The 21,326-nt window shown below is 41.9% G+C and overlaps 1 protein-coding gene across 1 annotated transcript in view; it reads left to right on the top strand.

Moving 5' to 3' along the window:
• Window positions 1-29: 29 nt before the first annotated feature.
• The window catches only part of LOC140458168 (proline-rich protein 5-like), a 134,048-nt gene continuing 112,751 nt past the window's right edge, over window positions 30-21,326 (top strand). The window contains exon 1 of the mRNA XM_072552363.1: window positions 30-180. The gene's annotated coding sequence lies outside the window, so the exon portion shown is untranslated. The remainder of the gene's footprint in view (window positions 181-21,326) is intronic.

Here is a 21,326-nt window from a genome sequence, read left to right as displayed (position 1 = left end):
ACGTTGAGGGAAACCCCTTTCTCCCGGATGGATTTGCTTCCTTGATGGTGGTGAAACTGACGGAGTTGGTGAATTAACACTCGCTGGATGAATCCCATCTTTGTAGTGGGCTGCAGGAGCCGCTGATGACTGTTGCTGTTGGTAACTCGCTGCTGCTGTCTGCAGCGGCTGGAAGTTACGGTAGGTGAAACATTGGAGCATGTTGTCGGCGGACACGCTGTATTTTCTCCCCCCCCCCCCCCCCCACCTTGCCACTAACAAATCGCTGCTTTGCTGAAAACGAGTGCTCGGGAATCTCACAGTGGACGCTCGGGGAGGTGTCAAGGATAAAAGGCTGGGATGATTAGGTTCTGTTGGAGGGCTTTCATCTCCCCTCCCCAGCACCCAGGACCCATGTCCTGGATGAATTTAAAGCTGGAATATTTGGGATTAGGTTTTTTTTTGGGACAATCTCAGCTCTTGCCCTGGCACCGCAGTATTGTGTTAAATGCATCGGAATGCAGTTTCCATTTGCATAAGTGCTGGATAATGAATCTGTTTTACTGTCCACCCCTTTTGGTTGGGGTGGGGTGAAGTTCATTTGAAAGATCGGTCCCCATGGTCGGAGCTGAATGTTTAAAAAGTCCGTATGCGTTTGTTTTTGTTTTGACCTTGTTTCATTTCCCGTGTTTCCCACAGCACTTACTTTCATCGCACTGAAGGGTCTGTGAATCCAGGGGGACTGGGTTGTACAGCAGATTAACCTTTCTCAAGAGTTTGAGTTCACATCCGAGCCAACCTCGAGTAAGGTCTCGCTTCTGGGCAGCAGGCTAGGAGAGAGAAGCTGGAGAGAATAGGGGAGATCTGGTTAATATGGAGCTAGCTCTGGGTGAGTGCAGGGCTCATTTAAGTAAACGCGACACTGTGAGTCGGTCGGAGAGCAGAAGGATGGGCTGCGCTGTGACCATTAATACAGCAGGGGGCACTGTTCCGAGGTGGTGGCTTAAAATGACGGAGGTATTACAGAAGGAGGCAATTCGGCCCATCGTCTCCACACCGCCTCTTCCAAGGAGCATCATTACCCAGCGCCTCCCTTGCACCTCACCCTATATCCTTGCACACCATTTCTATTGCAATAACCATCCAATGCTGTCTAGAATGTCTCACTGAATCTGTGTTTCCAGTGCATTAAAAAAGGTTCAGTTTTGTTTTGTTTCTCACATCACCCTTCCTTCTTTTGCACATCTCTTAAATTATTGAGAGTAAAGATTTTTGTTCTGCATCATACTGTACATTATCTGGGAGCACTGGACCACTGACTCATTACAATTGTTCTTTTTTTTATTATTGGCACTGATAATCTGCTTTCATAAGCACAAATATCGTTCCAATTGATAATAATGAAGGCAGAGTAAATTTATAGGTTAGATTATACTTTGCCCATTAGGGAACAATGGCCTCAATAACTTTATGAGCTCCATAACATCAGTCTTCTGTTGGCAACGCTAAGTTGAAGCTAACAGTCTTGAGTAGCTGCACTTATGACAGCTGGTTGTTTGAATAGAGCCAAAAAAAAAGCAGCAGGTGCTGGAATCCCAGGGAGACCAGCAGGAGGCTGGAAGAACACACCAAGCCAGGCAGGATCAGGAGGTGGAGAAGTCAACACCTCGGGTGTAACCCTTCAGGTTGTTTGAAAGACACATTAAACTAAATCCCAATCTGCTGTCCACAGTGAACATAAAATATCCTTTGTACCATTTTGAGGAAGTTTATGGCTTTTTTCAATGTACTGGGTATTATTTAATCCTCCATTGACATTACTCAAACTCAATATACTGTCATTATCTCATTGCTAATTGTGGGGCTTGCAATCTGCAATTGGCAGGTGCATTTTCTACACTTCAGAAGTCCTTTGTGGGATATTAAAGCACTTTGGGTTGCCCTGATTTTATGAATGGGGTTACCTACATATTTGCTGAATGTAAAGTGCAACAGAATATTAAAAGGAGGCATTTAGGAATGTTATGGACCACGCCAGGCCCCCTCAAAATATTTCAAGAAAGTAGCCTGGACACTAACTTTGCTAGTTGTTTTAAGAAGGTGTAATGCAGATATTCCAGCGTAATGCAGTTGGCCCAACCACATAGTTTTAACCAAAACAGAATTTATTTGCAAGATTACCAAATGAAACACACACAAAAGAGAACAGAACATAGAATAACTTAACCTCTCCGAAAACCCAACAGACTATCCCAACTCAATGATGCTGTTCCAAATACTTGCAACAGTCCCCATAAATACCCCTTGGCAAAGAAAAAGGAAAAATCCAACACAGGTTAGAGTCATAGAGATGTACAGCATGGAAACAGACCTTCGGTCCAACCCGTCCATGCCAACCAGATATCCCAACCAAATCTAGTCCCACCTGGAAGCACCAGGCCCATATCCCTCCAAACCCTTCCTATTCATATACCCATCCAAATGCCTCTTAAATGTTGCAATTGTACCAGCCTCCACCACATCCTCTGGCAGCTCATTCCATACACGTACCACCTTCTGCGTGAAAAAGTTGCCCCTTAGGTCTCTTTTATATCTTTCCCCTCTCACCCTCAATCTATGCCCTCTAGTTCTGGACTCCCCCACCCCAGGGAAAAGACTTTGTCTATTTATCCTATCCATGCCCCTCATAATTTTGTAAACCTCTATTAGGTCACCCCTCAGCCTCCGACACTCCAGGGAAAACAGCCCCAGCCTGTTCAGCCTCTCCCTGTAGCTCAGATCCTCCAACCCTGGCAGCATCCTTGTAAATCTTTTCTGAACCCTTTCAAGTTTCACAAAGTCTTTCCGACAGGAAGGAGATCAGAACTGCACGCAATATTCTATCAGTGGACTAACCAATGTCCTGTGCAGCCGCAACATGACCTCCCAACTCCTGTACTCAATACTCTGACCAATAAAGGAAAGCATATCAAACGCCTTCTTCACTATCCTATTTACCTGCGACTCCACTTTCGAGGAGCTATGAACCTACACTCCAAGGTCTCTTTGTTCAGCAACACTCCCTAGGACCTTACCATTAAGTGTTTAAGTCCTGCTAAGATTTGCTTTCCCAAAATGCAGCACCTCCCATTTATCTGAATTAAATTCCATCTGCCACTTCTCAGCCCATTGGCCCATCTGGTCCAGATCCTGTTGTAATCTGAGGTAACCCTCTTCGCTGTCCACTACACCTCCAATTTGGGTGATATCTGCAAACTTACTAACTGTACCTCTTCTGCTCGCATCCAAATCATTTATGTAAATGACAAAAAGGAGAGGGCCAAGCACCGATCCTTGTGGCACCCCACTGGTCACAGACCTCCAGTCTGATAAACAACCCTCCACCACCACCCTCTGTCTTCTACCTTTGAGCCAGTTCTGTATCCAAATGGCTAGTTCTCCCTGTATTCCATGAGATCTAACCTTGCTTATCAGTCTTCCATGGGGAACCTTGTCGAACGCCTTACTGAAGTCCATATAGATCACATCTACTGCTCTGCCCTCATAAATCTTCTTTGTTACTTCTTCAAAAGACTCAATCAAGTTTGTGATACATGATTTCCCATGCACAAAGCCATGTGGCCTATCCCTAATCAGTCCTTGCCTTTCCAAATACATGTATATCCTGTCCCTTAGGATTTCCTCCAACAACTTGCCCACCACCGAGGTCAGGCTCACCGGTCTATAGTTCCCTGGCTTGTCTTTACCACCCTTCTTATACAGTGACACCACGTTTTCCAACCTCCAGTCTTCCAGCACCTCACCTGTGACTATCGATGATACAAATATCTCAGCAAGAGGCCCAGCAATCACTTCATTAGCTTCCCACAGAGTTCTCCCATACACCTGATCAGGTCCTGGGGATTTATCCACTTTTAACCATTTCAAGACATCCAGCACTTCCTCCTCTGTAATCTGGACATTTTGCAAGATGTCACCATCTATTTCCCTGCAGTCTATATCTTCCATATCCTTTTCCACAGTAAATACTGATGCAAAATATTCATTTAGTATCTCCCCCATTTTCTGTGGCTCCACACAAAGGCCACCTTGCTGATCTTTGAGGGGCCCTATTCTCTCCCTAGTTACCCTTTTGTCCTTAATATATTTGTAAAAACCCTTTGGATTCTCCTTAATTCTATTTGCCAAAGCTATCTCATGTCCCCGTTTTGCCCTCCTGATTTCCCTCTTAAGTATACTCCTACTTTCTTTAAACTTTTCTAAGGATTCACTCGATCTATCCTGTCTATACCTGACATATGCTTCCTTCCTTTTCTTAACCAAACCCTCAATTTCTTTAGTTATCCAGCATTCCCTATGCCTACCAGCCTTTCCTTTCATCCTGACAGGAATATACTTTCTCTGGAATCTTGTTATCTCATTTCTGAAGGCTTCCCATTTTCCAGCCATCCCTTTCCCTGTGAACATCTGCCTCAAATCAGCTTCTGAAAGTTCTTGCCTAATACCGTCAAAATTGGCGTTTCTCCAATTTAGAACTTCAACTTTTAGATCTGGTTTATCCTTTTCTATCACTATTTTAAAACAAATAGAATTATGGTCGCTGGCCCCAAAGTGCTCCCTTCTGACACCTCAGTCACCTGCCCTGCCTTATTTCCCAAGCGTAGGTCAAGTTTTGCACATTCTCTAGTAGGTACATCCACATACTGAATCAGAAAATTGTCTTGTACACACTTAAGAAATTCCTCTCCATCTAAATCTTTAACACTATGACAGTCTCAGTCAATGTTTGGAAAGTTAAAATCCCCTACATAACTACCCTATTATTCTTACAGATAGCTGAGATCTCCTTACAAGTTTGTTTCTCAATTTCCCTCTGATTATTGGGGGGTCAATAATACAATCCCAATAAGGTGATCATCCCTTTCTTATTTCTCAGTTCCACCCAAATAACTTCCCTGGATGTATTCCTGGGAATATACTCCCTCAGCACAGCTGTAATGCCATCCCTTATCAAAAATGCAGGAGAGATGTCAGACAGAGGAAGGATCAGCATAGACCTGCTTCTTTGGGTCCAGCAGCTTCTCAACTGACTGACTGCTACAACCAAACCAAACCAGAGAAAAGCTGAGCTGGGAGAACTGGCCATTCCCCTTTCATTGTACAGTGATTTTTTTAAACTTGAAAGCTTTCTCAAGTAGTTATATTATTAATATCCAAAGATGGCTTCATTTTAAAACCCCTTAATCTTAACTTGTTAGTACATTACAGTACAAATAAACATTACATTGACTATAATAATGCAAACATGCACAACTATATTTTGTCCCAGAGTGTTGTAATTCTGTCACTGAATGCCTACGTTTCTCATTCAAGTCTCAACAATGCAGCAGCAATAATATTTTCTCATCCTGCCACATGCGCAATTTTCAAATTGAATGGCTGTAACAACATGCTCCATCTAAACAGTCTGGCATTTTTTACCTTAAGTTTCTCCACAAACTTCAATGGGTTATGACCAGTGTGTATGACTGTCTCAGATACATGACTGGTAACATAAGCATTGAAATGTTGCAATACCAATGCCAAGCTCAAAGTCTCCTTCTCAACTGTTGAATATTTCTGCTGATGAGTGTTCAATTTACTGGAGAAATACCCGATAGGTCTTTCTATCTTCTCATCACCTTCTTGCAAGAGGACCACACCGGCACCTACATCACTTGCATCGACAGCCACCTTGAATGGCTTTTCATAATTAGGTGTGACTAATACCAGAGCAGTGGTTAACACAGCTTTCAGGCTGTCAAATGCTTTCTAACAATCCACTATCCACTGAAACAAGCAGACAAAACACATCCAGAAACCTTAGCCACTCTCCCCTATATCAAAGACATCTCGGAAATGACTGCCAGACTACTTAGACCCCTTGGCATCATGGTAGCCTACAAACCCACCAACACACTAAAACAGTGATAATTAACCTGAAAGACCCTATACAGACAACAAGCAAAACTAATGTTATTTGCAAAATACTGTGCAAGAACTGTAAGAAACACTACATTGGACAAACAGGCAGAAAACTAGCCACCAGGACACATGAACATCAACTAGCCACAAAAAGACATGACCCTTTCTCACTAGTATCCTTACATACAGATAAGGAAGGACACCACTTCGACTGGGACAACACATCCATCTTAGGACAAGCCAAATAGAGACACGCACGAGGATTTCGATAAGCATGGCATTCCAACCAGAATTCTATCAACAAACACAACAAGTTAGACCCCATCTATCAGGAAATGACATCACCACAAGAAATAACACCACCAACCCAAAGAAACCCAAACATATAAATAGAAAGCAGGAATCATGTACACTGCTTCGCCTGAGGCCCACTGAAGATGTTACCTAGTAGGGTGACGAAACGTCTGGAAATGAACCTTCCAGCTCAGCGAGCAAACCTACATCCAGAACCTCAACCTGAGCTAAAATTCTTCTCAAAATTCACTAATATTGCCTTTCTTTAGCAATTCAGTGAGTCGAGCAGCCACACTGCTAAAATTTGGCACAAGTTTTTGATAAATTCCATTCAATCCCAGGAATTGAAGTACTGCTCTTTTTGTTGATGGTATGGGAAATTACCTTTTTTTGCATCCCTTGGGACCATTTGTCTATGTCCAATAATATGGCCCAGGAAGGTGACTTGGGCTTTAGCAAATTAACTTTTAGCAGGTTATCACCAAGCCTGCCTCCTGAAGTTGACTAAACAATTTGGATAAATGTTGCAAATGTTCCTCCATGTGTGACTAAAAATCACCAGGTCATCAATATAAACTACACAATTGGGTAATCTGGAACTGACTTTATTGGTTAGTCTCTGAAATGTAATTGGCACATTTTTTCGTACCGAACGGCATGACTTAAAACTGATACAGTCCATTCGCCAATATGAAAGCCAAATTGTCTTTGCTCTTTCTGACAAAGGTACCTGCCAGTATCCTCTGAGCAAGTCCAACTTAGAAATATAAGTTGCTTGTCCCACCTGTTCAACACAGTCTTCCAAATGCAGAATCAGATATGCATCAGTCTTTGTAACTGCAGTGACTTTGCAGTAGTCCACACATAACTGTTGGGTATCATCTGGTTTTGGTACCATTATTATGGGTGAGCTCCAGTCATTGTAACTCACTTTGATTATGTCATCTTGGAACATTTGTTCAATCTCCTTTTGAACCTGTGCGAACTTTAGAGAGTTATGCCTAGAAGGATGTTGTTTAATTGGAACAGCATTTCCAACATCTACTTCATGCATAATTAGGTTAGTACTTTCCAGTTTATTTCCACATATCTCTCCATGTGATAGTATTAACTCTTTCAGGTCATTTTGATTTTCCTCTGGAAGGTAACTCAATAATTTATCCCACATTATGACAACTTCCTCATTGAACAATGTAATTTGAGGAATGTCCGATTCAGAATCCTCGGAACTTGGTTCTTCACTCTGTATTGTAACTAATAACACAGTTTCCTTTGGCTTTCCTTCCCTGACAAAATACCCTTTGAGCATATTCACATGACACACTCTGTGAGATTTCTTTCTGTCTGCAGTCCTTATCAAGTAGTTCACCTCACTCAATTTCCTTTCAACTTGATAGGGTCCACTAAGCCTTGCTTTCAATGGAAGTAACATTAACACCTCATCCCCAATACCAAAATTGTGAGTTTTTGATTTCTTGTCTGCTTCCTATGTCTTTGTATGCTGTGATACTTTTAAATGCTGCCTAATCAACTTTCCCGTTCTTTTAATTGTTCTGTAAAATCTGACGCACAGTCCAAATATGTAGTCTCCGAATTCTGACATACTAATTTCTCCTGAATAAATTTTCACGATCCTCTCACTTCATGCCCAAAAACTAATTAAAATGGACTGAATTTGGTTGATTTGTTTGGTGCATCTCTGATCACAATAAGTACAAATGGAATTCCCTTATCCCAACATCTGGATAATCTTGACTATAAACCCTCAACATCGTCTTTAATGTCTAGCGCTCCCTGCAATTCAGGATGGTACAATGTAGATTTGAATTGTTTTATTCCTAAGCTATCTATAACTTTGATGTGAAGTTTGACCCTTGTTCTGATTGTATTTCTGTGGATAGTCCATATCTAATGAAAAATTTGAGTAACTCCTGTACAATCCTTTTAGCTGTGATATTACGTAATGAAAATCTTTGAAAATCTAGTGGGCACATCCATTATTGTTAACAAATACTGATTCCTACTTTTTGTTTAAGATAGGGGTCATACACAATTAATTAAGACTCTTGTGAAAGATTCCTCAAGTGTAGGAATAGGTATTAAAGGTGCGGGTTTTATTACTGCTTGTGGTTTTCCAATTACCTGACATGTATGAGATGTCTGGCAAAATTCAGCTATATCCTTGTGCAGTCCAGGCCAGTAAAAATGTTTTTGTATTTTAGCTTGAGCTTTTCTCATTCCTAGATAACCCCCTAGAAGTAGCTCGTGCACCACTCGCAACACCTCCATTCTATAATCCACGGGCAGTATGACTTGATGAACTTCTGACCATTTCTCACCTGCCTGAATATGTGATGGTCTCTATGTCCTCATTAAGACATCATTTTTAAGATAGTAGCATTCAAGGATACATTGGGATTCTTTCTCCATGTAAGCCGTTTGATATAATTGCTTACATTTTTCATGTTTCTTCTGTAACTCAGTTAATTTATCTGAGCTGAAGATGTCTGCTTTGTCATCTATCTGCTCCTAGCTTGTCCCAACCATCTAATCAAACAGGGTCTCTGCTAATTCCACTTCAACTTTCTTATCTGTTCTCTTTGAACTCTCCTATTTCAACTGGTGACTTTGTGACCTTGTTACCACACAGTCTTCGTAAAAATCCCAGGATGTGTGTCCTGCAATAATTCAGTTGCCTGAGTTTCCACTGGCTTTTCAACCACAGTGGGCAGCACTCCTACCTGTGAACCAGCTATGTTGTTAGCAAGGACAAATTGTATTCCTAGAGCTGAGAGTCTGTCCAGTACTCATACCACAATATCTCCACTCTTCACTGAATACTCTAACCTCACTTTATATAATTGAGCACTACTTGCCTCACCATGAATTCCCATTACTAGTCCCTTTGCTGGCAGTGGTCTTTCAGACATACATATCTCCTCATCTTTCAACATCAAAGATTGAGAGGATCTTGTATCTCTTAATATTGTAACTTCTTTACCTGCAGCTCTTGGCCTGTGCAAATAAACTTTACCTTCACAGATTGTATGGTTTAAGAAGATCTGGCACTTTCTTCTTAAACAACCTCCAACCAGCTTGTACATTCTGATGCAACTTTCTAGCCTCCGCTGTGCTTTCCATTACTACTCCAACAGAATTCACTGGCTTATCCTGTTTTTCTACAGCTGGCTTCCCAGTGTTCTTTCTAACCCACCAATACTGTGATTTCAAGTGGCCTGCTTTATTGCAGTGAAAACACCAGAACTTTTTAACTTCTCTTTCTGCTTCATAGGTTTCCTTTTTACCAAGTCCTAAGTTATCCTTATGATCTTCACCGAGATCTATCTTTCTTTTTCCACGTGAGAATTTCTCTTTTCCCTAATTTCTATCCCTCACGGATTGAAATTGATTCTGGAAGCCAAACTTTGATTTATGGACCAGCTCATAATCATCAGCCATGTCAGCTGCTAATCTTGCCATTTTAACTCTCTGCTCTTCCACATGAGTTCTCACTATTTTGGGAAGTGAATTTTTTAACTCCTCCATAATAATTGTCTCTCTAAGAGCGTAATAGGTTTGCTCTATTTTTAATGCCGTTATACACCTGTCAAAATTACTGTGTTTGATCCTTTTAAACTCAGTTTAGGTTTGCCCAGGTCCCTCCATAGATTCCTGAAATATTGTTTGTAGGCCTCTGGCACAAGCTCAAATGCACTTAAGTTGGCTTTTTTCACCTCCTCATACACCCAACATTCCTCCTGTGATAGTGAAGCAAATACTTCACTAGCTCTACCTAGATGTTTTGGTTGGATCAACAAAACCCACATGGTCACCAGCCACCGCATTTGTTTAGCCACTATTTCAAATGAGATGAAAAAGGCTTCCAAATCTTATTCATCAAATTTAGGCAATGCCTGAATAAATTTAAACAGATCCTCACCAGGCTTTGAGCGACCATAGGTTTGCTCATCCTCACTAAGCTTACCTTCAGCCTTCATCTCCATCCTTTGAAGCTGACTTTCCTGTCTAACTGCCAATTTCTGAAGTTCAAACTCCCTTTCTTTCTTCCTTTCCTTTCTCTCCTTTTCTCGCTCTCCTCTCTCTCTATCTCTCTTTTTTTTTTCTTTTTGTTCTGCTAGGGCCTTTCGTTCTTTTCTCTTTCCTCTGCTCTTAATGATAATTCAAACGGTTTCCTTTCTGTTGCCATTTCCTTATTTTTTTGCCTCTAACTCGAACTGCTTCATTTTCAATTGAACTTTACCCATCTCTAAAGATTTTGATGGTGTTTCCAGAAAATTGAAATGCTGAGCTATTGCTGTAATTATCTCTCCTTTCCTTATGGAGGTGGCTCCAACTCCAGCTTGCCTGCTATTTCCATCAGCCTGGCCTTAACCACCTTTTGTAAAACCCCCAAGGTCACTTCTTCCAACCCCAGAAAACTCTTGGTGATTGAAAGATCCATTGCCTTCCCAAACATTGTTTAAACCAACCAAAATCAACACCCGAAACAAAAAAATGCTAACACCTCCCACTTGCTGCCTTCGAGTCCAACAACCCAAATCCCAATTTGGAACTATAGAACAAATCCCGCAAAGAGCCCCCAATCTGTTTTGGTCTGGACCAGATCCCTCAAAACATTTCAAAAAGGTAGCCCAGACCTAACTTTGCTAGTTGTTTTAAGCAGGTATGACACGGATATTCCAGGAGGGATGCAGCTGGTCATACCACTTAGTTTTAAACAAAACAGAATTTATTTGTAAGATTATCAAATGAATCACAAACAAAAGAGAACAGAATATATAATAACTTAACCTATCCAAAAATCCAACAGACTATCCCAATTTAATGATGCTGTTCCAAACACTTGCAACAATCCCCATAAACACTCCTTTGCAAAAAAAAGGAAACATCCAATGCAGGCTCTTGCAGGAGAGATGTCAGAGAGAGGGAGGATCAGCATGGACCTGCTTCTTTGGGTCCAGTAGCTTCACAACTGACTGCATGCTAAACCCATACCAAACCAGAGAAAAGCTGAACTGGGAGAACTGGCCACTCCCCTTTCATTGTACAAGTGTTTTGTTTTAACTTGAAAGCATTCCCAAGTAATTAAACCCAGACTTTTCAGAATTGCTGATTTTATGACCTCTCTGCAAAAAAAAGGTCAAGGATGGGAGAGGCTGAAGCGGTTGAGGCTGTTTTCCCTGGAGCGTCGGAGGCTGAGGGGTGACCTCATAGAGGTTTACAAAATTATGAAGGGCAAGCATAGGATAAATAGACAAAGTCTTTTCCCTGGGGTGGGGGAGTCCAGAACTAGAGGGCATAGGTTGAGGGTGAGAGGGGAAAGATATAAAAGAGACCTAAGGGGCAACTTTTTCATGCAGCAGGTATGGAATGAGCTACGAGAGGAAGTGGTGGGGGCTGGTACAATTGCAACAATTAAGAGGCATTTGGATGGGTATATGAATAGGAAGGGTTTGGAAGGATATGGGCCGGGTGCTGGCAGGTGGGACTAGATTCGGTTGGGATATCTGGTTGGCATGGACAAGTTGGACCGAAGGGTCTGTTTCCATGCTGTACATCTCTATGACTCTGTGACATAACCTTGTTAAAGGACCAGCATTGTCACATGAAACATTTTGAGCATAATCTTCAGTTCATAAATTATACGACAACCCTCATGTGTTTATTTCTCCCACAAAAATAATGTAGTAAGTCCAGACAGTACAGTTAAGTACAAATTTGTTATGTTTGGTACGACATTGTGAATGTGATAAAGCTAAAACTAATATGCTGGCACAATTATGCAGCCTGCTTTTAAAAATTACATTTTATCATCACCACAATATCCAAGAAAGTTACTCACTGAGTCTGGAAAGGGGCACAGAGGACAGCTTTCCACATCATGGAACTCCAGTATTCTGAATTATACATTGGACTTTTGAACAGCACTAAATTTTCCTGGGCCAAACATTTCCTTCTCAATGAATAACATCAACAACAGACTTGCTATCCATTTATTTCTTGCTGTTTGTGAAATCTTGCTTTGTCATTCTCTGTAATAATATCAGTTGCATTCTTGATACATTTCAGAGATGCAAGTTTTTATTTCTTTAGAAACATGATCAAGACAATACTTAAATCCTCTTAAATTTACATTCCAATGAAAGCTTCTATTTGAAGCACCCATAAACCCCCCATTATATTGACACAAAACAAGCTTTAAATGTTTACAAATTTGTCCAGAGTTATAGGGTCACAGAGATGGAAAAACAGAATTTTGACAATAAAGCAAATTGTTTAAAGCAATTACCCCGCTGTAAAGTGAGCAAATTAATGAAATACCATAAACGCAAGAACAGCAACATACATATGTGTTTGGAATATGAAAATTCATGTCTTTAACTACAGCACTATAGCTACACATGAACAGTCCCTCAAAATGTAAAAAATGTATTATTCATGGCATGTTCTTGTAATCTGGATGTTAGAAGCCCAAATTTAAAATCCAGTTACATTTATGCTCCAATATGTTTCCATTTGTGACAATGTGTACTTGTTATGTGAACCTCCTAACACGGTTTTGTCTTTGGAAGAGACAAGTATAAGGATATATTTCAAGAATGCCCTGGCACAAAGTGAAGTGCTCATTAGGAGAGCTGGTGCAGACCCAATGTGCAGAATGGCCTCCTCCTGCACTGTAATGTCTCAGTGATTCTTTAATAGTCTGAATTACTGCACAACAAAATACTTGTAGCCTAGACCTAAGTATGTCACTGCCATTCTATTGCCTGCCTACACTGAGGCGTCGTCTTAATTAAACTGTTTTGCAGAGGTGCAGATTGTTCACTTTTAATGTCTGCTTATAGAAGCGGACTGGAAATGAAAAGAAAATGCATGCACTAAAATAACTGAAGCACAAACAATTAAGTACTCTTAACTTTTTTTTAACCAGTATACGAAAACGAGTACTTACAAATCTGTGGTTGGGATGATGGTGGGTTCAGTAATCTAGACGTTCACTCATCTCTATCAGGATGTGCTGACAATCCTATTTTCTTCATAAGTGAAGTAGGTGATCCAAAATGCAAAGACATAGTGCTTGGATGGCACAACATGGATGAGTTTATGCAATGTGGCTGCTGGCAGGTCATTTGTATGTATGTAGAACCGGCTTGAGGTCAGCACTGAGCAGACTCAAACAAAGACATTACAAAGTTGGCAGACTGTCAAGGCTTATCACACCAAATCTCTCCAAAACCATATCCAGTATATTACACTTGGACCATGCAGGTGGCAAAAATGAATCACATATCTGTACAGATGACCCAAGATGAAAGCATAATCCCAGCCCAGTATACTTCAGTCTAACTCCAATTTGCCCTCCTGGAACATCTGATCAAAACATCAAAACCAGAAACAACCTCATTAACCAAACTTATGTGATCTACTTGGGGTACTGTTGCCACAACACTCTGGGCCTTAGCACTTGCCCTATCCTCCTTTGCAACAGGGTGCTGCATACATGTCTAGTAAAGGTTATCTCACACACATATCTTGTGGGTTCTCAGCTAAAGACAACAATGCGCATTGTAACTCAATACCTCTGCTAAACACCTTTCCCCTGGCTTCCTGTCCTCAAAAAGATCCCTTTCCCACACAGCCACTGACTGATGAAAACCCACAAAGTTGGTTAAATTCATACATGCTGCATCACACACAACTCTGTGATAACCTTGTCAATCCATCTACTGCCTGCTTTCCATCCCAAATCCCCATCCGAAGCAAGCCTCCTGAGCAAGATTCCACCAACCGACATCCCTTGGATCAAGGAATGGAAAACATGGGAAGTCACTAACAAGTTCTTAATGACAAACTTAATCTGTCAAATAGCAAACTTTGAACTACCTTGGTAAGATTTATCCTTACTGAACAGATTCAGAACAATACAACCACTGGGGCCTTGGTACAAATCCTTTCTAGGCTTGTGGAGAGACATAGACAATTCTACAAATTACTGAGGAGTAGTCCCTCTACAAACTGAGGGGCAGATTAATCACTTTAATCTCAACAAGTCAGGAGGCTATCACTTGGTTTCAGTGATTTGCTTTTGCTGAATAAATAAAGTAAACAGAACGACTTGTTGTAAGAGCATTATCAAAGTATAGATGAGTCACCCTTATATCAGCATTGTACAGTAATAAAGTTCACCAAAAACAGTATTCAACACCTCATAAAAATACAGCTGAAATGCTGTTTCGATTTGACTTCCCTGTATAGTGTAATCAATCTCCTGTCTTTACCCTTTCTTTCTCTGGCTCTTGTACATCTGTTTAGAGACATACAAGATAATACATGGCTTGGAAAGGGTGGATGCTAGGAAATTGTTTCCGTTAGGTGAGGAGACTAGGACCTGTGGACACAGCCTTAGAATTAGAGGGGGTAAATTCAGAACAGAAATGCGGAGACATTTCTTCAGCCCGAGAGTGGTGGGCCTGTGGAATTCATTGCCGCAGAGTGAAGTGGAGGCCGGGACGCTAAATGTCTTCAAGGCAGAGATTGATAGATTCTTGTTGTCTTGGGGAATTAAGGGCTACGGGGAGAATGCGGGTAAGTGGAGTTGAAGTGCCCAGCAACCATGATTGAATGGTGGAGTGGACTCGATGGGCCGAATGGCCTTACTTCCACTCCTATGTCTTATGATCTTATGGTCTTAAGGTTTTTGATCTGTGTCATCATCCAGCTCTCATTCTCCGTCTCTCTGCCACTCAATGTGTCTGTCACATTTTCCTTCTCTTCTCCCATCTGTCGTAGATGTTTTCCTCAAAACTGTTTCATTTAGCAATTCAATTCCCTAAAGTGCAAAATCTTGAAGGTAGAAACAGCTTGCAAACTTTATTCACAACAGTCATGTGTAAGAACAATACTTTGAAGTGTGTAAGAGAAAGCAGTTTTAAATGAGAGTTTGTATACCAGGTCAAGGTTTATACAATTGTTATAGCATTATAGCAATGATTGTTTGGTATGGTTTGTCAGGGAATGAAAGATCTGTAAATTATGTTGGATCTGAAAAGGGTAGTATGACATAACTTGTCATAGCAAGATAGCTCTTTAATCATTGCTCCATGCTGCATCGGTGATGTCAGGGTAGAGTTTGACTGCAATGTGTTTGCTTTGTTCCTAAGGAACACACTGGGATAATTGAGAACCCCTCTCAGAGCTCAACATGCAGTGATCTGTAAATTTAGTAAGAATGTTTCAGACAATTTGGTGTTATTAACCTTCAGGTTCAGAGGGAAATGAATGGTCGACACCTTAAGATGAAGTCACCCGTTCATAGATCTTGAAGAGGTGATTTATATCAGAGTACTTTAGCCCCTTGAAGAAAGTTACTCCAGACAAGATGGATCATTTTTCCGTTTTGTTTGGTTTGCAACTAACTGTTAACAGGCAGCAGCTCACATTAATTTCTAGGTTTCTGAGCTGACCAAGTTTTAAAGATTTCAGTACATGTGCTGTAACTTAGTAATGAACCACTACCACATCAGGGGTCCATTCTGAGTATGCTAGAGGGGTGGATACTAGTTTAGTTAGTCAGCTGCTGAACAGTTAGACTACTCCCATCCTGGACACTATTCAGCTTTTTCAAAATTGATGCCCTGCACCCAGCCAGAAAAGTGATAACAAACCCATTCTAATTTGAGCCTCATATATGAAGATCCTTTAAAAAATCTGGATGTAAACCACTTATTACCCAAATACCTTGCCTGATCTAATAACATTGGCGTTAATGTGGCTGGTACAAATCAGCATCTCTCCAATGGTAAGGTAAAGGCTGCTTATGATTGGGCTATTGGCAGTTATGAGGAGGGGTCTCGCCTTTGTCTTGTTTATGACGGCCATCACTTGTTATGCATTGGCACGACTGTCCCCAATTATTTGTTAGTCCAAACTGGGATTTTATTCCTGCTCCTGTTATGGGTTACTTTCATTATTGGAGGAGTGGGGAATGATGCTGAAGATGATTGAATATTGGCCTGATAAAAACAGCACACCGTCTCTGCGAGCAAGCCAGACAGCAACAGATCTGCTATCGTGTACAGAATGTCTTCTTGTTGCAGATGCAGAAAATATTTTTGGAAAACCTGTTACATATAAATGCAGCTGCTCTATAGAAGAATAATCTCCCTTTACATTGCATCGGGAGGATCCCAAGAGGAATAGGTTCTATAAATGACCTGAAAGTGCACCTATTTTCAGAAGTTAAATCTTGTGACCTTAAACGCCAACTCGCATCCAACTGCAAACAAACACATTTTATATAACAGGCGTCCTGGCCTTGAAAATATGTGTGTTCTGTAAACACACTTGCCATATCTCAATAATAGTTTAGATTGTTGCCTTTTTAAACAGGATTTACTTGCAGAAAAGAAAGCTAAGTGATAATATTATGGTCTCCTAGTGCCTCTAAGGTCCAATAATGTGTTCTGAAATCAAGACTCAAGTCTGAACTTTTATGGGGACCAAACAGTCTTTTGCCTTAGCCAAAATGGCATCTGAGCCCCAATTCAGAAAGACCCTTTCCCAAGCTTGGCATTCACCTTTTTTTGCCAGCGACTGGTCACGTCTCGCTCTTGCATGGTTCATGGTAGTAGCTGCTGTCTGTGAAATCTATCACTTGGGGGTGTGGGGAGCAGCCCTGCTGGTGTGCAGGGACCTGCTGGGAACGAACTTCAGATGCAACCTCTGCATTTCTGCAGGAAGAAACCATTATCACTTGGACAAGTGCTACAGACGAGGACTCCCACCAAGGGGCTCGGAAGTCAGTTGCCTCCAACTGCTGACTGAGGGGTGCGATGCTCCGGCTGGCAAGGGAAAGAAGTTAGTGAGATGTAGCCCTTCACATAATGAGAGAACGGTGTAATGCAGGACATTCCTTTCGACAATGGCCAAGCTGGCTTTACCATACAACCCAACCATTATACTTCCTCATGTATCCTTGTCCCCTTCTACTCACTGAACTAACAGTGTTAACTTCACCAGTTGCTGGGAGACATTTCTCAATTTGTGACCATTTTGGAGTAGACACCCCAAATCCATTAGTTTCTGGGTGAGGATGGATAAACTGGCTTCTCTTCTTATTCACCCACCCCTTGGGTTGGTTGCAACAAGGTTAATTATAAAACGGTTCCTTTCCCTTGTGGATGCCTTTCTCCATACCAAACAATCTTATGTTTTAAAAAGAGCTGATAAAGTGTGGCGCTGGAAAAGGCACAGCAGGTCAGGTAGCAGCTGGGCAGCAGGAGAGTCAATGTTTCGGGGAAAACCCTTCTTCAGGACTGGGGAGAGGGAAGGGGGCTGAGAGATAAATGGGGGGAGTGGGGCTAAGAGAAAGATAGATGGGATGACAATAGGTGGACAGAGGTAAGAGGTGATGGTGATCGGTTGGTGGAATGTGTGGACTGGATAGATGGACTGGAGGGAAGATGGAGAGGCAGGTCAGGTCAAGAGGACGGATCTGAGTCAGAGAGTTGGATCTGGGATGGGGTGGGGGGAAGGGGAGATTTGGAAACTGGAGAAGTCGATGTTGACGCTATGTAAGTTTTAGGCTCCCGAGGCGGAAGATGAGGTGTTCCTCCTTTGGTTTGCAGGTGGCCTTGAGCAGGAGGAGCCCCAGAATGATCATGTCCTCAGGGGAGTGGGAGGGGAAGTTGAAGTGAATGGCCACAGGAAGGTGGGGCTGGTTGGTGCATATAGACAAGAGATGTTCTCTGAATCATTCCATGTGTTTCTGCTCGGTCTCACCAATTGGGAGGAGATGAATCAAAACCAGTAAGTGAGAATCGAGGATATACAAATAAATCCCTATCAGATTTGGAATGATTCCTTGGGGCCTTGGGATGGAGGTGAGGGGGCAGGTGTGGGTGCAGGTTTTCCACCTGTTACGGCGGCAAGGGAAGATGCCAGGAATGGAGGGGTTTGGTGGGGAGTGTGGACCTGACGAGGGAGTCACAGAGGGAATAATTCCTATGGAATGCAAATAGGGGTGGGGAGGGAAATATATTTTTGGTGGTGAGGTCTGAGTGTAGGAGGATGATTTGGAGATTGGTTGGGTGAAATGTAAGGCCTGTGGGGTTCTATCCTTGTTGGGGTTGGGGGAGGTGGGGTTTGTGAGTGGAGGTGCAGGAAGTGGAGGAGACGCAGTTGAGGGCATTGTTGATCACAGCAGAGGGGAAATTGTGATCCTTGAAGTAGGAGGACATCTGGGCTGTCCTGGAATGGAATCACTCCTCCTCAGAGCAGATATGGCAGAGGAATAGGGAGTAGGGGATCACGTTTTTACACATTTCGAAAGGAGGTGTAGTCCATGTAGCTGTGGGAGTCGGTGGGTTTGAAGTAGATGTTGGTGTTGACACGGCCATTGGAGAGGTCCAGGAAGGGAAGGGAGGTGTTGGAGATGGTCCAGGTGAACTTGAGGTCAGGGTGGAAGGAGTTGGTGTGGTGGATGAACTGTTTGACTCCTCACGGGAGCATGAGGCAGTGCTGATACAGTCATCGATGTAGCAGAGGAAAAGGTGGAGGATGATGCCAGTGTAGCTGTGGAAGAGGGACTGTTCCATATATCCTACAAAGAGGCAGGCATAGCCGGGACCCATACAGGTGACCATCGTCACCCCTCTGGCTTGTCAGAAATGGGAGGATTGAAAGGAGAAGTTGTTAATGGTAAGGACCAGATCTGTTGGAGGAGAACTTCTTCAAGGTAGGTATCCATGGAAGAGGCTTCACAGTAAGGTTATAATCAACTGGGAGAAAGTGAGGACTGCAGATGCTGGAGATCAGAGTCGAAGAGTGTGGTGTTGGAAAAGTGCAGAAGGTCAGGCAGCATCAAAGCAGCAGGAGAATTGACGTTTCGAGCATAAGCTCTTCATCAGAATTCCAGCTCCTGATTGATTCTCCCGCTCCTGGGATGCTGCCTGGTCAGTTGTGCTTTTCCAGCACAACACTCTTCGACTCTGATCTGCAGCATTTGCAGTTCTCACTTTCCCTCCTAAGGACCAGTTTTGCCAATCAAATGAGAGTGTCGGGTGGAGGAGGACTGGGTGGGTCGGGTGGAGAGGAAGAAACGGAGGGCCTTTTAAAGAGCTTTTGTGGGTAGACAAAGGAGTGAGTTTGCTACTTATTAAAATACAAGAAGCAAACAATAACAGATGAAAGAACACAGATTAAGTCCTTTCTCATTCACTGTATGCAAGTTATTCTGAAGTGATTATTGTCAATAATAGCACTGAGTCCTTTTTCACAACTTCTTTAAGTCACATGCACATGTATTAAATTCCATAGTGTCCCCACTGTGTCTGCTGGCTGTCATGGAGAATGACAAAAACACCTCTTACTACACTGGATCCAAGTTCCTCAGTGGTCACCTTCCCTGCTCATAGTAGTGGCTGTCTCCTCTCACTGCCTTTCAGCTGTTGTGTGCTGATGATGGAGTCCATATAGGTTTCTAATTGAGCGTTGTCCCTGATATCTCTCCACCAGGACCAGAGGCCCTGTTTGCTGAAGAGAGTGCAGTTCTTCCTGCTCCCCCCTCAGTTTTCCTTCAGTCAGACATTGTGGACTGAGAAATGTTAAAAATTAAAAAGGCATACATCTTCAAATGACTTATTATTGTCTATGTGGACAAACAGTGCTCTCTAATCTCATCAACACCTAATATTGACTTATTGATTTATTATTGTCACATGTGCTGAGATACAGTGAAAAGTGTTGTTTTGTATGCTATACAGGCAGATCATACAATAAAAGGTGCATCAGGGTAACAGAACAGAATGCAGAATACAATGTCACAGCCACAAGAGGGTGCAGAAAATAGGACTAGACGAGTGCAGGTTAGTTTGGATTTCGTTTCTATCGCTGGCGTGTTATGCTGCCAATCATTAATTATCCTACTGCCTTGCTCCTTCTGAGGAATACTGATACACCATGACTGTTGCCCATACTCAGAGCAAACGGTCACAGAATCACAGAATTTGTATGTTGCAAAAGGAAACTGTTTGGTGCATTGAGTTAAGCTGAGTTTTCTGAATGAGTATTTATGCAATTGTGCCATTCTCCTTCTTTATCCCCATAAGCCTGAATACTTTTTCCTGTTTATTTGATCCTCATTCTTAAAATGTAGCCCCATGTGGACTAAACACAGGCTCCAAAATCAGTTTTTTGTCATACAGGACATTAGATCAAGCTGGTTATCTCATTGAAATGCTTAACATAATCTTTTAAAGTATTTTTTGGTGGAACACGAGGCATTGTTGACTTACCCACTAAATGGAGACCTACTAAAATGAGCAATTTGGTTATAGCATTCCATGGGTTAAAGGTTGCAGAGAAATAATTAATTCTTACTATTGGTCATTTCCCTCCACTTTACTGCTGTCCTTCAGAGATACCTTTACTTCCAGAGCAGCTGACGGTTGCTAGGTCTTTTGTTACTCTTCAAAAGAACTATCCTTGAAGTTTGAGTTGTGAATGTCAGCAGCCTGTTTATTTTTAACCATGGAGAAGCTCACAACTGTCCAAAATCAAAATGACAAAAAGGATCATGAAGCCCATTATCTCTGCGAGCAAAAACATGAACGTAGACTCTAAGAATCTTCCATACTTAGACAACTTAGTTAATTTCATAATCTACTGGATAGCCACAAGTGTTGTAGTTAATTCTTACTGTACAATGGAGAAATGTGTTAGAATCACACTTTAGAATTTCCTGTTGTTGACCTTTTTCCATTCCGTGGCAAACTGGTCAAATGGATCCTGTTTGTATGCAACAAACATTGCTTTTCACACCTGTGACATGATCAGAGCAATCTTTGTAACCAACTGAGAAAAGAATTTCTTCATGGTTATTCTGGCCATTGCTCAAGTAAGGGTTGGAGAGGGGTTGTTAATGCAGGCTTTTAAAAAAAATGGGTGACAGCATATCTCTATTTGTTCCCTATTCTGATGACACTGTGGTACAAACAATTCAGTAGCTTTCCAACATCAGAAGAATTCGAAGCTTCTGGGGAAATTAAGGTGGAAATAGCTGAGGCACT

This window comes from Chiloscyllium punctatum, chromosome 32 (assembly GCF_047496795.1).
Source record: "Chiloscyllium punctatum isolate Juve2018m chromosome 32, sChiPun1.3, whole genome shotgun sequence".
NCBI classification, from domain to species: Eukaryota; Metazoa; Chordata; class Chondrichthyes; order Orectolobiformes; family Hemiscylliidae; genus Chiloscyllium; species Chiloscyllium punctatum.
This window is presented reverse-complemented; position numbering and strand designations above follow the sequence as displayed.